Below are 17,973 nucleotides of genomic sequence, written 5' to 3' on the forward strand. Positions count from 1 at the left end.
TTGGCCAAGGTGTAACCATACAGCAGCAATCTATAGTTTTTAGACATCTAAAATAAACTGTACTGAATGAAGGGGATTAATCTGAAACTAGAATTTTGCAGGTAGAAATTTATTCTGTATTAGCTGAAGGATATCTACACATTAATTATTCTTTTACTAATTCAAATAGAAATAGTAGTACTGTAAGGGGAACTAATATTTGTTTCATCATTTGCACAAATAATATTTATAAATAGATGAGTGAGCAAACTATTTGTGTAAACACTCCCTAAAGAACACAGGGTATGACCAACCTTGCAGCCAAATTATGCATAGGAGATTTTGGATCTCAAATATTACATTAAGAGTATATTGTTTTCCCTTCCTATTTAACACACACATCCTTTCAAAGTACACAAAAGCTGCTGGCTGGATTTAGAAATAAATAAGTCCCAGCCTCTCTGTTACACCTGCAGATGCACAGACTGTATGCAAAAATTCTTACACTGAAGTTGCTGTGCAACTAAGCATCATTTTTATTCCTGCTTTTGCCTATCACAGATCTCTGCTGGAACAGTAGGTGAAGAATGGGTACCTTCAGTAATTTCGAGTCAAAATGCACATGTAGAGCTACTAATCCAACTTAACAAGCAAAACCATGTTGCTCCAAGACCTTTCCTCAAAAATCTACTTTGAACTTAAAGTATAAAAATAAAATATGCCACAGTCCTCTGGCACTTCTACACAACTGCCTGTCTCCTTATTTTCTTTATTTGCATTTTGCTCTTTCAAGATTTCTGCTGGCATTTTCTGATTAACACCTTTGGAGATTACAGTACCACCACAGTGCTTTCATATTCTACTTTAGGTCTCTTCTCTTTATACTTAAAACAGAGACTAGTATTAAGTGAATGCAACCTTTGATTATAAAGTTCCCACACTACTGACATGAAAAATACCTCACTATTGCACAAGAAATCTAGAGGGAGAAAAGTAAACAGTTTGGAGACTCCACATTAATGTGAGAACAGTGTCTCTTAATGGACTATCTGCTACTATAATCACTGCAGGCTTTGGTACAGGAGTCACAAGGAGATTCTATTCCTCAACAACTTCTTTTTCAGATGTCCCTTGGCAAAACTGCAAAAAAATAATATCAGTTCTCAATATGCAGCTACCTGGGCAGCCCCTCTATCTGTTTTGTTAAAGACATTGGTACAAGGATGGATTTGGCACTAAATACAGGATGCAATACTGGAGAGGAAAACAACTATTCCATTTAATTTCCCTACCCTGATGAAAAGGTTAATCATAAAGTTGAAATATCAAGTTGGATATTTTTTGTTGTTTACTCACTGATCAACAGGAACACCAGGCAGCTGAATAAAAAACCCAACTTGCCCCCCACTCCCTTCAATTAACATTTACAAAAAGGAAAATCTGAGAGTGTTCAGTAGCCAAATCTCAGCAATTATTAAAAAGCATAACACAAATAATCTATCAAATCATATATTGCTAAAGAAAGAACTAGTGCTGCAACATGTTAAATGGCAAAACAAGTTCCATTCAAACAAGTATTGTGGAATGCCAGCAACAATGTTTTGTAATAAGTTACTATAATTAGTAATACAAGCCTCAAAATAACTGCATCCTCCCAATTTTCCTGTATTCTGGATATGATAAAATCTCTTTTTTTCCCTCCAGTGTAACTAAAATGGTAATTCAAAGCTGATTTAGGATCAAAGACAGCCTCAAGGTTATAAATAGTTGTAGCTGGCTGTGAAGTATTCTCATCAAAATTTCTTGGAAGTGGATGCCCTGCTACAAGGGTAGTGCACTGGAAGGAACCAAACTGCAATAAGATATTTTCTGAAAGACTTATAGACAGGGAAAAAAGAATTGTGGAAGAAAAAAAATGCTTTGCCACAGGATCTAAGTGCTGTTAGCTGAAAATTATTATAAAATGGGACATTTAATGTATCTGAAAAAAAAAAATCCTCACCAGAAAACCAACCCCAACATCACTAATGAGCAAATATTGATTGCCATTGAGAAGTCCAAAATACTTGAGTTATTCTTTATTCTTTCTATCCAGTGTTTTCACAGGACAGAAGCAATTACAGCAGCTTTGTTTTTTATTCATGATTGGCAAAAATCCTGGTTTATAATTCCTCTAGGTACCTACTTCAATATTTGCATTTATATTTAAATTATTTTCTTCTATTTTTCAATAGTTCCAAAACCAATCTACTTCAAGTTTTTAAAGCAGTTCCACAAATATGCCATTTTGGAAGTGTTCTTTTATGCATTATATGAGGCAGCAAAGCAAGACAGAAGCAGTGGAAACTTCTAGAGACAAAAGAAACTGGCTGACCAGTCCTTTCCTCAACTGACCTCCAAGGTGGTTTGTGGACCTAAAGAGCCTAAATAACTCTGGGATTGAAACTAAGGCATCAGTTCAAACTGAATTGATCCTACTTAGGGATACTAAAGATACAAACTAAGAATTCCCATGCAGAAGAAAGGTATGAAATAACAATTCTGCATAAACCATGAGCTCTTCAATTACCTGAATCTCAACAAAAACCCCCCTAGAGAATGTGGTTTTGCATTGCTGAAATTTGTGTTAAATTTTCCTTAAGTGTAATTTCCATCTCATGAGAAGCTGTACTAACACACCCTGTCAATGTGCAGTATGCAAAAAAATCCCTGTGGATCACTGCAGTATATTCAAATCCAGTTGTTTGGGGCATATCTTCTGGATTGCATCTACTTCTTTTTAATACATTTATTATTAAAAAACCCTAGTAGTATAGCTTTTTATTCCCAGTTGTTGTCCTCTTGAGCAATCAGACCAATTCATTTAGGGATCTAAAGGAACAAGAATAATGAATACAATTTAAGGGATGGCCTATGCTACAAACATCACATTTCAAGTTGTTTTTCTCCCCTTGTTATCAGTGCTGAATAATTAAGGCATGCACAAAACCTGACTCCATAGCTGAAAAGTGCACTTGAATATTTGAAACCTGCTTAGAGACTGGTGACCTTTCAGGTGAGAAAGTGAGAGATCAGATCCAACAACTTGCTCACAGGTTATGATGCATTAGCATTACAAATTCCAGAGCCTTTGGGATCACGGGGGCTGGCACTCATTGGGATAAGATGATGGGGCAACATACAGTGACAAAATTAAAAAGTCAGGTGACAGGATTATGATTTCAGTCTGTGTAACTATGTTTCTCTAGCTTTCTGACTGTATTTTCCCCTGGTTAATTTTCTCCAATTTGACAACTGCTTTTTCCAGTATAATCAGTTTAAATATTTCAGCCTTCCAACACAACATTTTGCCTGGCTGTGCCATGTACGGGCTGCAGATTTTTCCTCTGGCAGTTCTACATAACCTGCATGTGTGAGCAACCCTGTGATCACCTGTAACTATCACACTTGTCTCCCCAAAACCAAACAGTGAAATCACGGAAGTAACATCCTTGGGTGTTACTATGTCAAACCTCAAAACTCAGAAATACGTCTCTCGGTGCATCTCTGACTTGCAAGTGGAAAGGGAAGCTACAGACACACACAACTCCTCATGTCACCAGTTTATATGTGCCGTGATCTTCAGCTGACAAGACCACTTTTTGCTGTGAAAAAGAACCATATTGTAAAACACACCACTAAACACCTAGGGAAATAAATAAATTAGAAGTGCTAGCGCATCCACAGGAAGAGAGAAAACTTCTCCTCAGTCATACCTTACAACAGCCGACTGCAAACCAGTGAGACATGGTCAGGAATTTACCACCTCAGCAATACAGTAACAGCAATCAGTGCAAGTACTTGAAAAGATTCCTGATTACATCCTATGTCTCTAATTTTCAACAAGGAGCCAAAAGCATTGTGAATAACATATACGTTTTTATTTTCCCAAATAATAAGGCTTCCTGGCAAAAGAAGCCCAAGATGGAAGCAGACAGCTGCAAGTGTCAGTAGGAATCTCAAAAACCCAGGACTACAGCCTGGGCTGTAATACAACAGATATTGTTTATTCTGCAAGGCACAGAATTATCACCACGGCTCAGGAGGCAGATCAATAGATTAGAAGGAACCTCACTGTCATCACAATGTCCTCTCTTCTCAAAAACAATCTCCCTTAGTGCTTTAGGCATAAGTTTTGTTTTCAATGTAGTAAGAGAAGTTACAGGTGTATATATACAACTATGCATACAGAAGTGTGCATTTATATATATATATATATATATATATATATACACACAGATACAGTCTTAAGGCTTTGGACATAATAACATTCCACCAAAGAACCCCAAAGCAACCATTACACTGGAAACCCTTTTGAAATTCACACAGTCAATGAGTGTATATACAAACCACAGCCAAACTAGATGGAAATTATTTCAGAAATAAAGTGCACGAGCACCTGAAAACAAACACCAAATATATTTTTAACGGAGAAGTAAACTAAATACTTGAGAAGATGTAGCAAAAAAAGTAAGAACAGCTAAAGGCACTAGTCAAGTTGACTTCTCAGAGAGGACAAACAGAAAAATCCATGAAAAATAACCAGAACAAAGACAATTATGGATATTTAACTAGCAAAATTAACAGAAAATGCTGCTGGTGCTGAGAGAAATAATGCAGACTATAGAATTCACAAGGTCTTTGGATGAGCAAAAAACATTTTTCAGAAACTTTGTTTACAATACACCTGCTGTCATTTGTAACCATTACCTTAGAGGAGACTTTCAGCAGGGGATGAACTCTGAAAACACTTCACAGAGAGGTGTTTGGACTTCTCTGTTGAATCTGAAAAACAGAAAATCACTAGTTAAAGCCATCAGCTTATGACACAGAGGTAGTACTGGCAAAAGTGACAGAAAATATCCGTATAAGAAATCTGCCCACTGAACAGAGAATGTGTCAAGGAGAGAGGTGGATTAGTGGCTTTATCTCAGAAGTGACAGATTTCTGCATTTCAGAAGTGCCACGCTGGAGTGGGTGATGGAGGGACTTACATGATCAAGAAGAACCTGTGGTTCACCAATAGCCAAGGGTTTTGATTTGATCTAAACTCTTTTGTAAAATCCTGAGATTAACCCCATACAGCCATTTTCCCCCTTTGAATTTCAGGAAGATGTATTTCAGGGAGGTTGCACAACATTGGAAATATATATATATCCAAATAACATAACCTGAGGACAGGTTGGAAAAAAGTATAACACAAAGGTTTCGAACCTTCCTCCTACACCTCCCCCCCCACCCAAGGAATAAAAAGCACTTTCAGGTAGCGATAAACTTTGTGGGTTATGCAGCTGGAAGGTGGCATATTCTATTCATTTATCATTTATAGACAGACCATCAGGAAGTCATTACACTGTGAAGATTGGATCTCTGCACAATCATGGTGTAATTGAGCTCTGCTGTACACAAATATTGTAGATAATAACACATAAAAAGGTTTGCAGTATTGGACTTGTTCTTTTCCTGCATTACAGTGTTAGGTTCAATCCAGACAGAAGAAATAAAGAAAGGAAAGTTTTCCTAAAACTTAAACAGATTTTGATGGATTAGAACCTATTTTGTTTACTTTTGTTTAGTGTTAAAATTCGACAGCTTTGAACTCTAGCTCTGATTCCAGCTCGTTTGTGGCTATGACCTGAACCTCTCCTCTATCTGACAGGAGAGTGGACTACTACCAGGAAATAAGGAAGCAGAAGGGAAGTTGGAAAAGCAGTCAGCCTGGTTTAATGGACACATCTCAATTCACAGGTCAGAAGTGCCCACACCGCTTTTAAGTCAGCACCACTGCCCTGACGACACTTTTAAGCTGCTTCTAGCAGCATCAGGATCACAGTGGATGACAGACTTGCTGCAGGCTAAATTCAAGGAATATGCAGAGATCCTGTAATGGTTACAGATACTTCAATATCTCATGTCTGTTTTGGCAGGGGATAATATTAGCACTCTGGAGATAAGGCTACAGTAGTGCTGTTTGAAAATATCTGTATCCTGCCTGCTGGGCTGTGATAAACAGTCGTGTGTTTCACACATTAGGTGGGAGCATTAACAGTCCCCGTGCAGGCACTTGGAAGCAGGAGGAAGACACAGACAAGTCTGTGGTGTGCTGGAAGTAGGAGCAATCCTGCCCAGGTGAACTTGTACTGCTCAACTCCTATCTCACTTCAGGATCTTATAAGCTCAACTCAACTGTTACTGGGCTTGAGTTCTGATTAGAAAATATGATAAAGATTTGAAGAGAAGAGGCAGAAAGCAAAAATTCAGCACAGGAGAGTGGAGCCAAGTGAAGGCCACATAGATCCATTTACTCTGTGACAGAAGAGGGCTGGATAGAAATACTCCCTAAAACATTAATACCACATTTTCATTCTACCTACAGCATCGATATTACACAACCCACTTTGAAGAGTTTTCGTTTCTAATACACACCAAAGAATTCTCCTCTCCTACAAAAGGCACTTTTGTTTCAGTGACTTTTTGAAGAAAGGAGAATACTCAGCAATTGCTTAAGATTTAAAAAAAAGAGGTAGAAAAAACACCTGCATTCAGAATGGTTTTGCTATGCCCAAAACTAAACAGCTTTACAAAACTCCAGCATGCTGTACGCTCCACTCTTTCTTTCTCCTTACAATTGTTCACTCTGGCCCTGTGACTAAATACTACCCCCAATCTTTCCAAGCCTTTTGGAAGGACAACCTTTTATTTATGAGTGTCTTTGCCAATCTGAGTGCACAGGTCAGATAACATCAAAGTTCTGAGCCATTAGGATTTGTTTCAGACATAGAAGGAACAACAGTGAAATTTCTAAAATTAATTAAAGTTCTGGAAATCTTACTCCCAGTAATTTGGGACCAAAGAGTTGCAACCCAGGCTACTTTGGAATTATTTTTTAAGAACAGTTATAATAGGTTCTTATGAGTCTGTAGTCATGGAGAATTGTTCCCATCACTTTGGTTGAGCGGAACTGCTTAAGAATTATTGGAAGAAAATAGAAAGAACATTTCCTTCACAATGCTCTCTCTACAAACAATAAGGGTAACTACCTGGCAGCAATTTCCTTTCCTACACTATGTCTTAATATTAACATAATCATAAACACTTAAGACAGCATTCCCCTCACATCTCCATTATTAATCTCTTAAAGCTGAGTTATGAACAACATAAAACATTAATGCATCATGTCCTAATAATTGTTGTCTTATTAGAGCATTTGCCCCATATGCCTTGTTAGATGGTTTGTGCTCATAAGGAAGATAAGTTTCCATTTACCAGAAGATATTAAAAAAAAACCCCAGCAACCAAACCAAAACAATACACCCTGTCAATATTACTTCCATCAACAGCATTTTCATAAATTAATAAAAAATTAATGAAGCAGACAAAATGTAGTAATCTGGTTAAATATTAATTTTATACTTCCTAATTTTTTTGAGAGCCTGTCTGCTGAACTTTGAGCAGTATTTACTGACAGCACCTGAGCCCCCACCCTGCCCCCTCAGAGCAGCTCTCTGTACTCACACAAGAGCAGAGTGATCCCACTGACCCTGGTGAGAACCACCCACAGCCCCAGCCATGGCACCCAACAGCTGCCAACCAGAGAGCAATAAAGCCATGGCACCAACAACTCCAACATCTGCTCTGCACACACTGCTAAATAGCTGTTCTCATGGCAAATGGTCCTGCAAATGGAAAGTACTCCCTCAGAATCACAACTCCTCATCAGCCACCGAGATGGTTAAAAAACATCCCTAAAGGAGGTGGGAGAGTCTTCAATCACACATGAAACTTCTGTCCTCTGGACTTCCAGCATGTGGTTTATTTCATTACAGTAATATGGTAAATTTGCGTGTTTTTAGGTTCAAATGTATGATATTAAGTAGTTGGATAAACACACCAGTGCATTCAGGTCAGAGGAATAAGGGTTATTTTTCAGTTTTTGCTTCCTACCTAAACATCAAAATTGCTTGCTCTTTAATTTTGAAGTTTGCAGTCAGCAGACAGTCATCCTACAAGAGAGATTGATCTTTCAACAAACTTGGACCAGTCAGGAAAACACGGCTGAAGGAGGGTTTAAAAAGATAATAGCCTGTCTGACTACAAACAAATTTCCCATCAAAGCAATTCCTAACAGGATTTCATTAGCAGAAGCTGAGCCCTCAGCCTCAATGAGGGTACCAATGCCTATAAAGTACATTTCTCAAGAGAGGAATGGTGTGATGGCTGGAGCAGAGAACCTGGATGCACAGGTCTGTGCATTCTAATTCCATCTCTGTCACCATCTTGGTGATCATGAGCGAGTCACAAAGTGTTTGCTTCAATTCCTTCATCTGTATAATGGCAATGATATCTAATTCAGAGGGATGCTGTGAGGATTAATTAGTTAATGTTGGTAAGTGCTTTGAAGATGAAAAGAGCTACAGAAGAGATAATCAGTTTTACAGTCTCTAAAAGCTTTTACCATGTCTGCAGAATTATTTTGGAGTACCACATGAATATCATCTGAGAGGATCTGTCATTTATCACGTACATCCAGAAGAAGGGAGGGGGTGGGGGTTGGAAGGAGCAGGTGTGCAAATGTTTCAGTGTTAAATCACGTATCCTGTTCTAAAATCTGCAGAGAAACAGCACAAAGCTCAAACTTCCTTGGTACAATCTACCTGTGCATTGCTACCACTTTCTTAAGGAAAAAAACACCAAATGTCTTTGTTGATTTAACTCTTCCCTTCTTCTTGATTTGAAATTTTGAAACCATGGTGACTTTTAGGATTCTTTTCTGTGTACCTGTATACTTTGGCTTTTTCTCGGTATGTATATTATAAAGGACTATGAGGTAACTCTGAAGAAATGTGTTTAAGGTAGAATATACATATATTTTGCTTTGGAAGACTTATTTTTGATTGCCTAGAAAGTCTTCAATATGTACATCCCCACTGCATTTCCTGCCTTAACTGATTTTCATTCACAATAATCAAAATGGAGGACTGTAATGAAATAGACTTTTCTTAAACTTTGCTAAGTCAGCCAGGATACAGAATCATAAATGGTTGAAAAATTTCAGAATTTAAAAAAAAAATAAAAATGTCTGTACTAACTCTACCTTACTCAGATATTTTCATACCCCACATAAGAACAGCTGTATCTCCTGTTCCATTTTTAAGTAGAACAGTTTCCACAAATTATTTTCAGCACAGACCAATAAAAGAATGTCAACCTGTATACATGGAACTGCTTCACAGCTTGTGTGTTTTCCTGGATAAACTGCTTCCAAATATTGTAATTATGTACAGCATTTTGATTAAGAACATATTCCTGAATACACATTTTTCAAATAACCATCAGAAAGAGAAAAAAAAATTATTTAATCTGAAAGATGCTCTCTAAATACAAGACAGCAAGACCAGTACAGATAACTGATGTATTAGAGTGCAAAGGTGACAGATATATAGATATATATATACCTGTGCTTTATTCCAAGGTGAATGCAATGCTGACTGCTTCACATAAAATTTTTGCAACAATCAAATACCAAGCTTCACTAAGCCACATTTTCCTCTTTAAAAAACAATGTCCAGTGGTTGTCCTACTAATTCTCAGCAGTTAGAGTACCATTAACACATGATGAGACAATTCATATTCAACTTTGCTGGGCGATGAAGTATATTTTGCTGTTGCTTCTGATCATTATATTTTGCTCACAGCCCTTCTCCTGCCTTATGCAAATGTCAACATTGACAGGGTTGAAGGAAAAAAAAGCAAATATTTCAGCTCATTCTTCTTTCTTAAGTCCTTTGTGCTTCACCTGGCAGTAATGATTATTTATGGTCCCTCTCTGCTCCTAGTGATGCCACCCAATAATCTCCCACCACATTTAATAGTTCAAGGCTACATTTCTGTTTTGTGAAAGGAGGGGAATGTCTTGACTTAGGTGCATCCTTTTCTTGGGGAAAAGAAGAAACAGTCTGGAAAAGAAATTCTGGATAACTGGACAATCTTTTGCTGTTGTAATTACCCTCATTCTCACAGTCTTTGTAAATTTCCATCACTCTGCCTTAAAATAAGTCAGTTCTGCTGACCCCATGAAACTATTTAAAGGCAACTCTTGATCCCCCAGTAGGCAGGACAGATCCACTTTGATCATGGCCAGATGGTCCCTTTCAGGTTTTTTATTCACATTTTCCTTCAGATTAAATAGTTCTTTTCCCTTTCCCAGTATTTATTCCTAATGCTTTTATAACAAGTAGTTATAAATTCAGATCCTTTCTCCTGCAGGCCCAATGATTAAAGGCCTTTTAAACTCATTTGCATGACAGGTTACCCATTATCCTAATTGTCATTGTACAGCATTTGACCCATCCTCCCCCCCATCCCCATTTATTTAAAATAAAAGAGCAGATTTTAAACACTACTCCATTGCAAGGTCATTTTAACACTTCCCTGGGTACAGCAAACACTCTGCCAGCTGCACACCCTGGCCAGGTTGGCGTGGTGGGGAGCAGCTTCAAACCTACAGCAGCAATCTTCTAAAAACAACCAAATATTTGTAAAACCAACCAAACAACTTAGATCTACCATGTGCACCAAGACTCAGTGACACCCATGACTTTTTTTCCCCCCCTTTCACAGGAATAAATTCCTCAAAAACTTCTTAAAGAGGATCCAGTACCACTGTTCCATATTCTGCACTGCCTCTCACTTACCAATGCAGGATTCCCGACAAGCAAACAAAACCTGCCAAAGACAATTTAGATGCCTCAGAATGCACAGGACTTGGTGTACCAACCACACAAGCAGTAACCATTAATTTAATGTTCCTACATAGCAACCAATACCAGAAGAAAATATGAAAAATTAAACAAGTGCTAATTGCTGGGAAAGCTGCTGCAGGCCAGCACCTGGCCTTCAAGGAGCGCTGCTGTGAGCTCACAGTGCTCCTGCTCCTGCCTGAGTAATTGAGTCTGACAGGAAACAATCTTGATACGATTAGAAATGCACAACTTGCCAACACAGCTCTATCAGTCATTATGCCACATACCCCCACACTCCTGAGTCCTACACACTGATAACAAGAAGTTATATATTTAATCTACCTCATCCCAATTCAGAAAGAGTCAATAAAAGGGCAAATATCCTTCTTAAAAGAACCGTCCCCTCTGGATCTTGTCCTCTTGATAATTAAGGAGCAACACGCCTTCGTTCTCAGGAATTAACAACAGGTCATCTTTCCCTCTGTAGAAGTTCCCATTCTGTTCTGGCTGCACCAACTATGCATCTTGTGCAATAGAAATTCAAAAACGCATCTCAGCTTGCCAAGCTGATGAACATCATCAGAGCTCACCATAATCTAAGTACAGGTTCAGAAAAATTTCTTTGTGTTTCTGTGTTCACACTGGCCTTCATGAACAGTTTGCATGCCATCTTCACTTACTCTTTCTGGGGCACAATAAAATGTTACACAACTAAGCAAGATAATACCCTCCTGGGCTATCCCAGGTTTCCATACTGCAGAAGTGTAACAGAAGGCTGGGAAGAGAGACTGTTACAGGTATTTCTTAACAAAGATTTTGTCTGCCATGTTTTTTCCCCCTTTTCCTTCTTTAGGTTTTAGTACTATTTTCCTTTATCTTCTTTAGCTTTAAAACTAGACATTTTATAACACATATCATATTGCTTGAGTTCATCAGAAAGACTTAATTTAGCTGGGGTTGCTTCTTTAAGAGATATCCAGCAACACCTGTGCATGTGGCTACCTGGCTAAATACAGTGCTTTTCCTAAATCAGTTTATATTTTGTTATCTAGATTAGAGAAATAGCAAAGTCCTATGACTAGATTAACTGTTAGGTCTTAGCAAAGCTGTGACAAGGAAGAAAGCAGGTAAGATACCTTTTTTCTGTCTGAACTCTAGGAAGAGTCCATACCTTTTCTTTTTCCTGCCCTTCTGCTTGCCTATTGCCCTTCTTTGCAGAGTTCCCCATGAACATGCAGTGATCAGTCCTCACTAAGCTCTCCTCAGTGCTCACACCCTTCTAAGAGTGCCCCTCAGCCCCTCATAATTTCTCTTTATGGGCAGTATAGAGAAATGGGGAGGAAAGAAATTAAAAGAGAGGGAAAGGGATGCATCATAAAGCATGGCAAAATATATTGGCACATCCTTCCCACAGCAGCCCGTGAAGAGAGCCAGAAAGCATTTTGGATTGATTTCCTCTTCCCCTCATCTGTTTAATAAACAAAATTCTCAGAACTATACTTACAGTCTTTCTTGTTTTGAGAATGCTCCCAGTGAAGAAGTGTTTACAAGAGATGAACTAAGAAACAAGTGAAATCACTTTCTCCCTTCTTTATTTTGCACTGTTTAGTTTTGCAAAATACCTTTTAAAACACATATATTTCTTTCTTCTTTACTGAATTCCAGAGAGCATGTCTGTATTACTGGGGCATACAGGCATCACTTTTAAGTAAGTAGCTCAAGCACTGCTAAAATTAACACAGCAGCTACACAGAAAAGTGCTTTACCTGTTAAAAATAAAACAAGAACAACAAAAAACCAAACAACCAGGGCAAATACTCAGGTAGTTGATTGTGCTGGAGCACAAGGGGTTAGGAAGAGTGAACTAGTCAACTGTAAGAATTGTCACCAACAGTATAGACACACACCATAATTACCTCAGTTTGGCATAATAACAATTAGTGAAGTAAAAAAAAAAAAAAAAAGGTAAATAAGAAGAAAGAAAACACTTTCAATTAATTAAATTTTGTTTGTTCTATGCACACATACTACCTTACCTGATCAAAAAACGAGAAATACCCTCCATCTCACTTTGGGTCTACTACGGAAATAACAACAACAACTCTCCATTAGCTGCAGTCAGCTCAGCTGTAGCTAATTTAAAGAATCACAAGCACAGCAGTACAAAATCAAGTGAACTTGAGCAACTGAAAGTACTTTAACTGTGCAAGAGCTCAGGTGCCCCTCAGTTTCACCTGTGTTGTGTGTTCCAACTGTGAGATAGTAGTTGGAAAGGATGTTACAATGTAAACCCAAGAAGTTTAATTAGAAACCCCATGTATTTCCAGGAATCCAGGAATTACTTATTTTATTTTAAAACAGATGTTATTTTGTACCTAAAAAAAAAAATCACTTTAGTTCCTTTCAAGTCACTCTGTTTGTGACATAGAAGAAAATATTACAAGAGTTCTGATTTCCTGAATCACAATCTACTAAGCCACAAGGTTTGTTTCCGAAAACTTAAATGGTTTTCTTCAGGTAATTCAATTCTCAAATTTGGTAAAGCATATTACCAGCCCCTAGAGGCCAAATACAGAGAATAACTGGGTAAAAATTACAGGAATACAGCTGAGTCTAAGGCTGCATTAACTTTCAGCGTGCTCTGACGGGGCTCTATAACATGGAAAGGTGTTTTTGCTACCTCAAATTAAGAGGAGCTGGACTATTACCTCTTAATGGTGATTTGATGAAGTTGTTGCCAATACCCAGACACTCTGCCTGCTTTCTGAAATGTTTCCTTAGTGCTAGTGTGTCTGCTGACCAGATTTTTCTGGCTCACTCTCCTCTTACCAGCTCTCAAGAGCACTATGGAAATGGTGCCCCACCTCTTCCCTCTCAGAGTGCATTCCTCCCCGAATCACATAAAGATTCAACTCTGCAAGAACTATGTTATTGAGATCCTGCTCCCAGCCATGATCTGCTTAATAAGAACAATAATGGCAAAATTAGTAAACTGGAAAGACAGTTCTGCTGCAGCTAAGTTGGAGAATTTTACATGGCTATTGTATCTTCACATTAGGCTGAAAATCAGAAAGAATGCAAGTTTAGGAGCTCATTGAGTTCAGGGATGGATTGCTCAGAATGGGGTCAAAGTGCGTCTTTCATTGAGGAGCTGGGCCTGGACTGCCAGTGCTTTAGCCAATTAACAAAGTTCAAAATGAGCTGAAATGCAACACAAATGTTCTTTTTATCTATTACATCCCATGACATTCCTAGATGTATAAAAGCCCCAACTATCAGACTAACATGTCCAAAAATCAGAGGCTGCTTTACATTAAGTCTTCGTATGAAGGCAACTTTTCACAAATCATTTTGGCGTAATCAATCATGTCTAAAATTAAGGTGAAGTGCTTCAGAAAACTGCCTCTCATAAGCTGTTGGCCAAAGAGACTGGAGAACCTCCCCAGCAAGCCTTTGACTTCAGCATAGTAAACGTGTGCTATCCCAATGAGGTGGTAGAGGTTTATTTGATGTCAAAGCTGTATTGGTTGCTTAGTACTAATACCACAGACTGGAAATGAAAAACATCTAGCACTTTCACCACTAAATAATTTATGCAGACCTTAATGTTGTCTTTATAAGACATTACTCAAAGCAGACTTGTTGCAGTGCCAGCAAGTATTGAAATATTCCCAATAGGAACTGATAATATCAATCTGACCTTACCAAGTCAATGTAAAGAGAAGAAGGAGAACAATCTAAACAGTGTTTAACACCTTCAGCATCTGTCTGAAAACAAAAAGACTAGCATTTTCCTAGATAACCCATTCCATGTTTATCTTAATGAAGGCAAAACAAGCAGCAGAACAACTGTTGAATGGAATTACAATAAAATATAACTTTTTTTTTCAGACAAAAGGGCACAAAATCAGTTTTCATTTGGCTCAGTGACTATCCTGTATTTGAAAAGAATGTTACATATTCATTTCATTTATCATTTAAAGTCAGATAATCAGGAAGTCATTATGTGGCCTACACTGGGCAGCTATTCGATTAGAGCATAATTGAACACTCTGTAAGGCAGCCAAAGCTGACAGGTTGGGAATGCATAATATCCTTCCCATGGCATTTTGAAGCAGGGGATAACTGGAGGAAAATCATTGTCAATCAAAACCTGACAACCAAGTGAGAGAGGCTGGAATCTCTGCTACTTTGAAAACAGAGACCCAGCTTGATTTTGTAAGCTTCTGAAGCATGTTATGCTTTCTGTGTTTGTCAAGTTATAAGCATTGTTAGTAAAGGATCACAACTAAAACAAAAAGGCTCCATTTGGTCCACTTGTCTTTGTCATTTATCTCTGAGAAAACAGTGATCAAGTATGAAAATGAGAGGAAAGGTTAGACTCACTACCTCAGTACTTTAAACCTGGCTTTGAAATGTGCTGTTGCTGACAACAGCTATTAACGCCTAACACACACTCACACAAACCCCCACGTAGATTGCAAAAACATTGGCCTTCCAGTTGCTGAGTATTTAAATTACTGATTAGTACTGTAAGAGGCTTGAGATTAAAATGTTATTTTTATTAAGAGACTTGAAACTCTATTTCCAATTAGCAGCAATGCAAGTTTTCTAATGAAAAGCCTGCGTGCACCCCATTATTTTCAATATATGTTTTAGTAGAAACTTACACCTCCTTTGGTAAGCACCTCTGCATTTCTCTGGGTATCTGAAATGTGCCCACACACACAGAGTAGTAATGTGCACATCACTATTCTATCAGGGAGACCAGGGAGAGGCCTGGGACTTGTAGCTTTTACTTGCATAAACATTTGTGTATCACTAGCAAGCAGAATAACAGCAGATGACGTCCAACATCACTGAAAGGCTTAAACATGTGTTCCAGCTACTCATGGGAGATTAAAAACACTTTTTAGACCCCAGCACCTTTGAGCAGCTTTAGCTGATATCATGGAAAGCAGGTGTCTTAAGCTTTCCAGATTGTCCTTGGGGGCTGTGCTTCTCAGCCTCACTGTCCGCACAGCATCCCATGCCAGAAGATGGTCATGAGGTGATTTATATATATATATATATGCAGTACATTTCTACATATATCTGATTAAACAAAATGAAGAGAAGTAACAACTGGCCACAGAAAGATTACTCTCGTTTCTACTGGGTTGCAACAATGGATTTCTTTTTTCTTTCTTCCCAGAAAGCTCAGCCAACATGCCCTGCAGATAAAAGGTTGAGAAAACTACATGAGTGGGAAACACAAGCAGGAAGCTCCTCACGGTATCCAGACAACACAATAACCTCTGATAACCACCATCTTAAATCATCCAGCCTACGCCACTAACAAAGCCTGGGAATATAATGGAGCCTTTCAGTGTGAGCTGTAAATCACTTGAGGTAATTCAAACCCCAAGGGGAGTTGTATCCCAGGCCAGGATAAATCCACGCATTAGATGCCTTCCTTTAAAACAAAGGCGACATCTTGAGCTCTTTTGTGGGTATAGAGTCAGGACCTGGCAGGCAGAAAAGTCCTGCTTCAGGCTGTACTTCATCATTCCCCACCATTCCAGACCCCTTGGGGTTTACAGTGAAATTAGAATGTACACGAAGTTTCATCATTTTGCTCCATGGAATTTATCTATCAAACGTATCACTGGCTGTGCTCTGGCACAGCAATCAGAGGGGATGGTATCCTGGGACAGCACCTTGGCCCAGTGAGGAAAAGCTCTAGTGAGAAATGGAAAAGGAGAGAACAGACAAAAAGTGAGGAAAAAAATTTATTAGGAATGACAAAATTCTGATCTGTATTCTTTCTAATTCTCTAACATTAAAATATAAACAAATACTAACTGTATGTTGTTAATGAGATTCTCCAGAGTTATTTCACAGAAGATCAGCACCTGACCTACAGAAGAAAAAGATACTATATTTAGCCTTCAATATAATTATAATTTATAATTGGTTTAGTATGTGTATTTATGCCAATTAATTTGTAAACTTGGAAATTTTATAACCTAATATGCGAGTCCTAAATTTACTGCAATCTTCCTGAGCATTTACCTTTATTTGACTTTCCTCACACTTTTTTCTTTCTCCTTGCTGTCTGGCTTTTTGCCTTCTAACGTTAACAAGCACAAACAGGAGTAAATCCAGTGAAGCAGCACTAAATTGCATTATTCTTCCAGAGGTCATCTCTCTTCTCTTTTTAAGGAACAGCCCAGGGTTTGTGCTTTGCTGCATTATCCCAGCTTTGTTACCTGATACTACAAATCTCCAGAGCTGCTGAGGATTATATTCAATGAGGGAAGAGTGGAGAAAATTAAATAAAGAAAACAAGAATTACTTGTCAGACATTTCTGCTTTTCCTATGTTTTGGGTTCTAGAACCAAGTAAAAATATTAAATTATGGGAATTTTACTTTTTTTTTTTAATTTTTTTTTTAGTAGGAACTGTACTATAACTAAAATTGATAGAAACATCTTCATCATTCAAAATAAAAGTTTGCACCCAGACAATTCTTTTGCCACCTGAAAAAGTAATTCAACTGAAAGAATTTACTGACTTCTAAAAAAATAAGCCCTTGACTTTTTAAAAGGTAAAGCAAAAGGGGCATAAGATGGGTCTGATGATGATGACTAAAGTAGTATGAACACTATGAAAAACAGTTAAAGTTATTTCACAAAAAACAGTTAAAGTTATTTCACCAGCAGGTCTCCTCTTTCTATTTAATAGATTCCACAATTTCCTTTCACGAGGTTGTGTGATCCATCTGGATTCCTGAGACAAGCTCAGAGCAACTCTGCCCCTTGGTTTAGATTAAAGTAATGGATTTGTAAGGGATGACTGTCCCTCTCTTTGTTGACAGCATCTTTCTACCTCATGTTATTCTGGCATATTTCTCTGAATTTTATCAGAAAGCTTATTACTGAACATCTACACAAAATGAGACCCTGGGGCCTGGGGAAAATAGAAGGTTCCAAGTTCTTAAGGGACTACAAATCATTTCAATGTTTCTGCTTCTAGAAAGGGCCGACTCAACCCCAAATACACATCTGAGTGCTGGGAAATCTTCAGGTAGATTTTCAATTAGTGATGCCACTTTCAACCCAAATTCATTTCCACCTAAAATTTAATCATAAATTTGTCAAAAATCATGAAGTACCAGTAAGGTAAACACCATTTCTTTTGATTCTTCCCTCAAGCTCCCCAAACGGGAGAA

At 38.0% G+C, this 17,973-nt stretch overlaps 1 long non-coding RNA gene across 1 annotated transcript in view; it reads right to left on the minus strand.

Moving 5' to 3' along the window:
- Positions 1–17,973, minus strand: part of LOC113967382 — a 224,476-nt gene that overhangs the window by 76,562 nt on the left and 129,941 nt on the right. The window contains exon 2 of the long non-coding RNA XR_003534149.1: positions 4,729–4,803. This is a non-coding gene — a long non-coding RNA (uncharacterized LOC113967382). The remainder of the gene's footprint in view (positions 1–4,728; positions 4,804–17,973) is intronic.

Source organism: Neopelma chrysocephalum, unplaced genomic scaffold, assembly GCF_003984885.1.
Source record: "Neopelma chrysocephalum unplaced genomic scaffold, ASM398488v2 Primary Assembly neopelma1_63, whole genome shotgun sequence".
Taxonomy (NCBI): domain Eukaryota; kingdom Metazoa; phylum Chordata; class Aves; order Passeriformes; family Pipridae; genus Neopelma; species Neopelma chrysocephalum.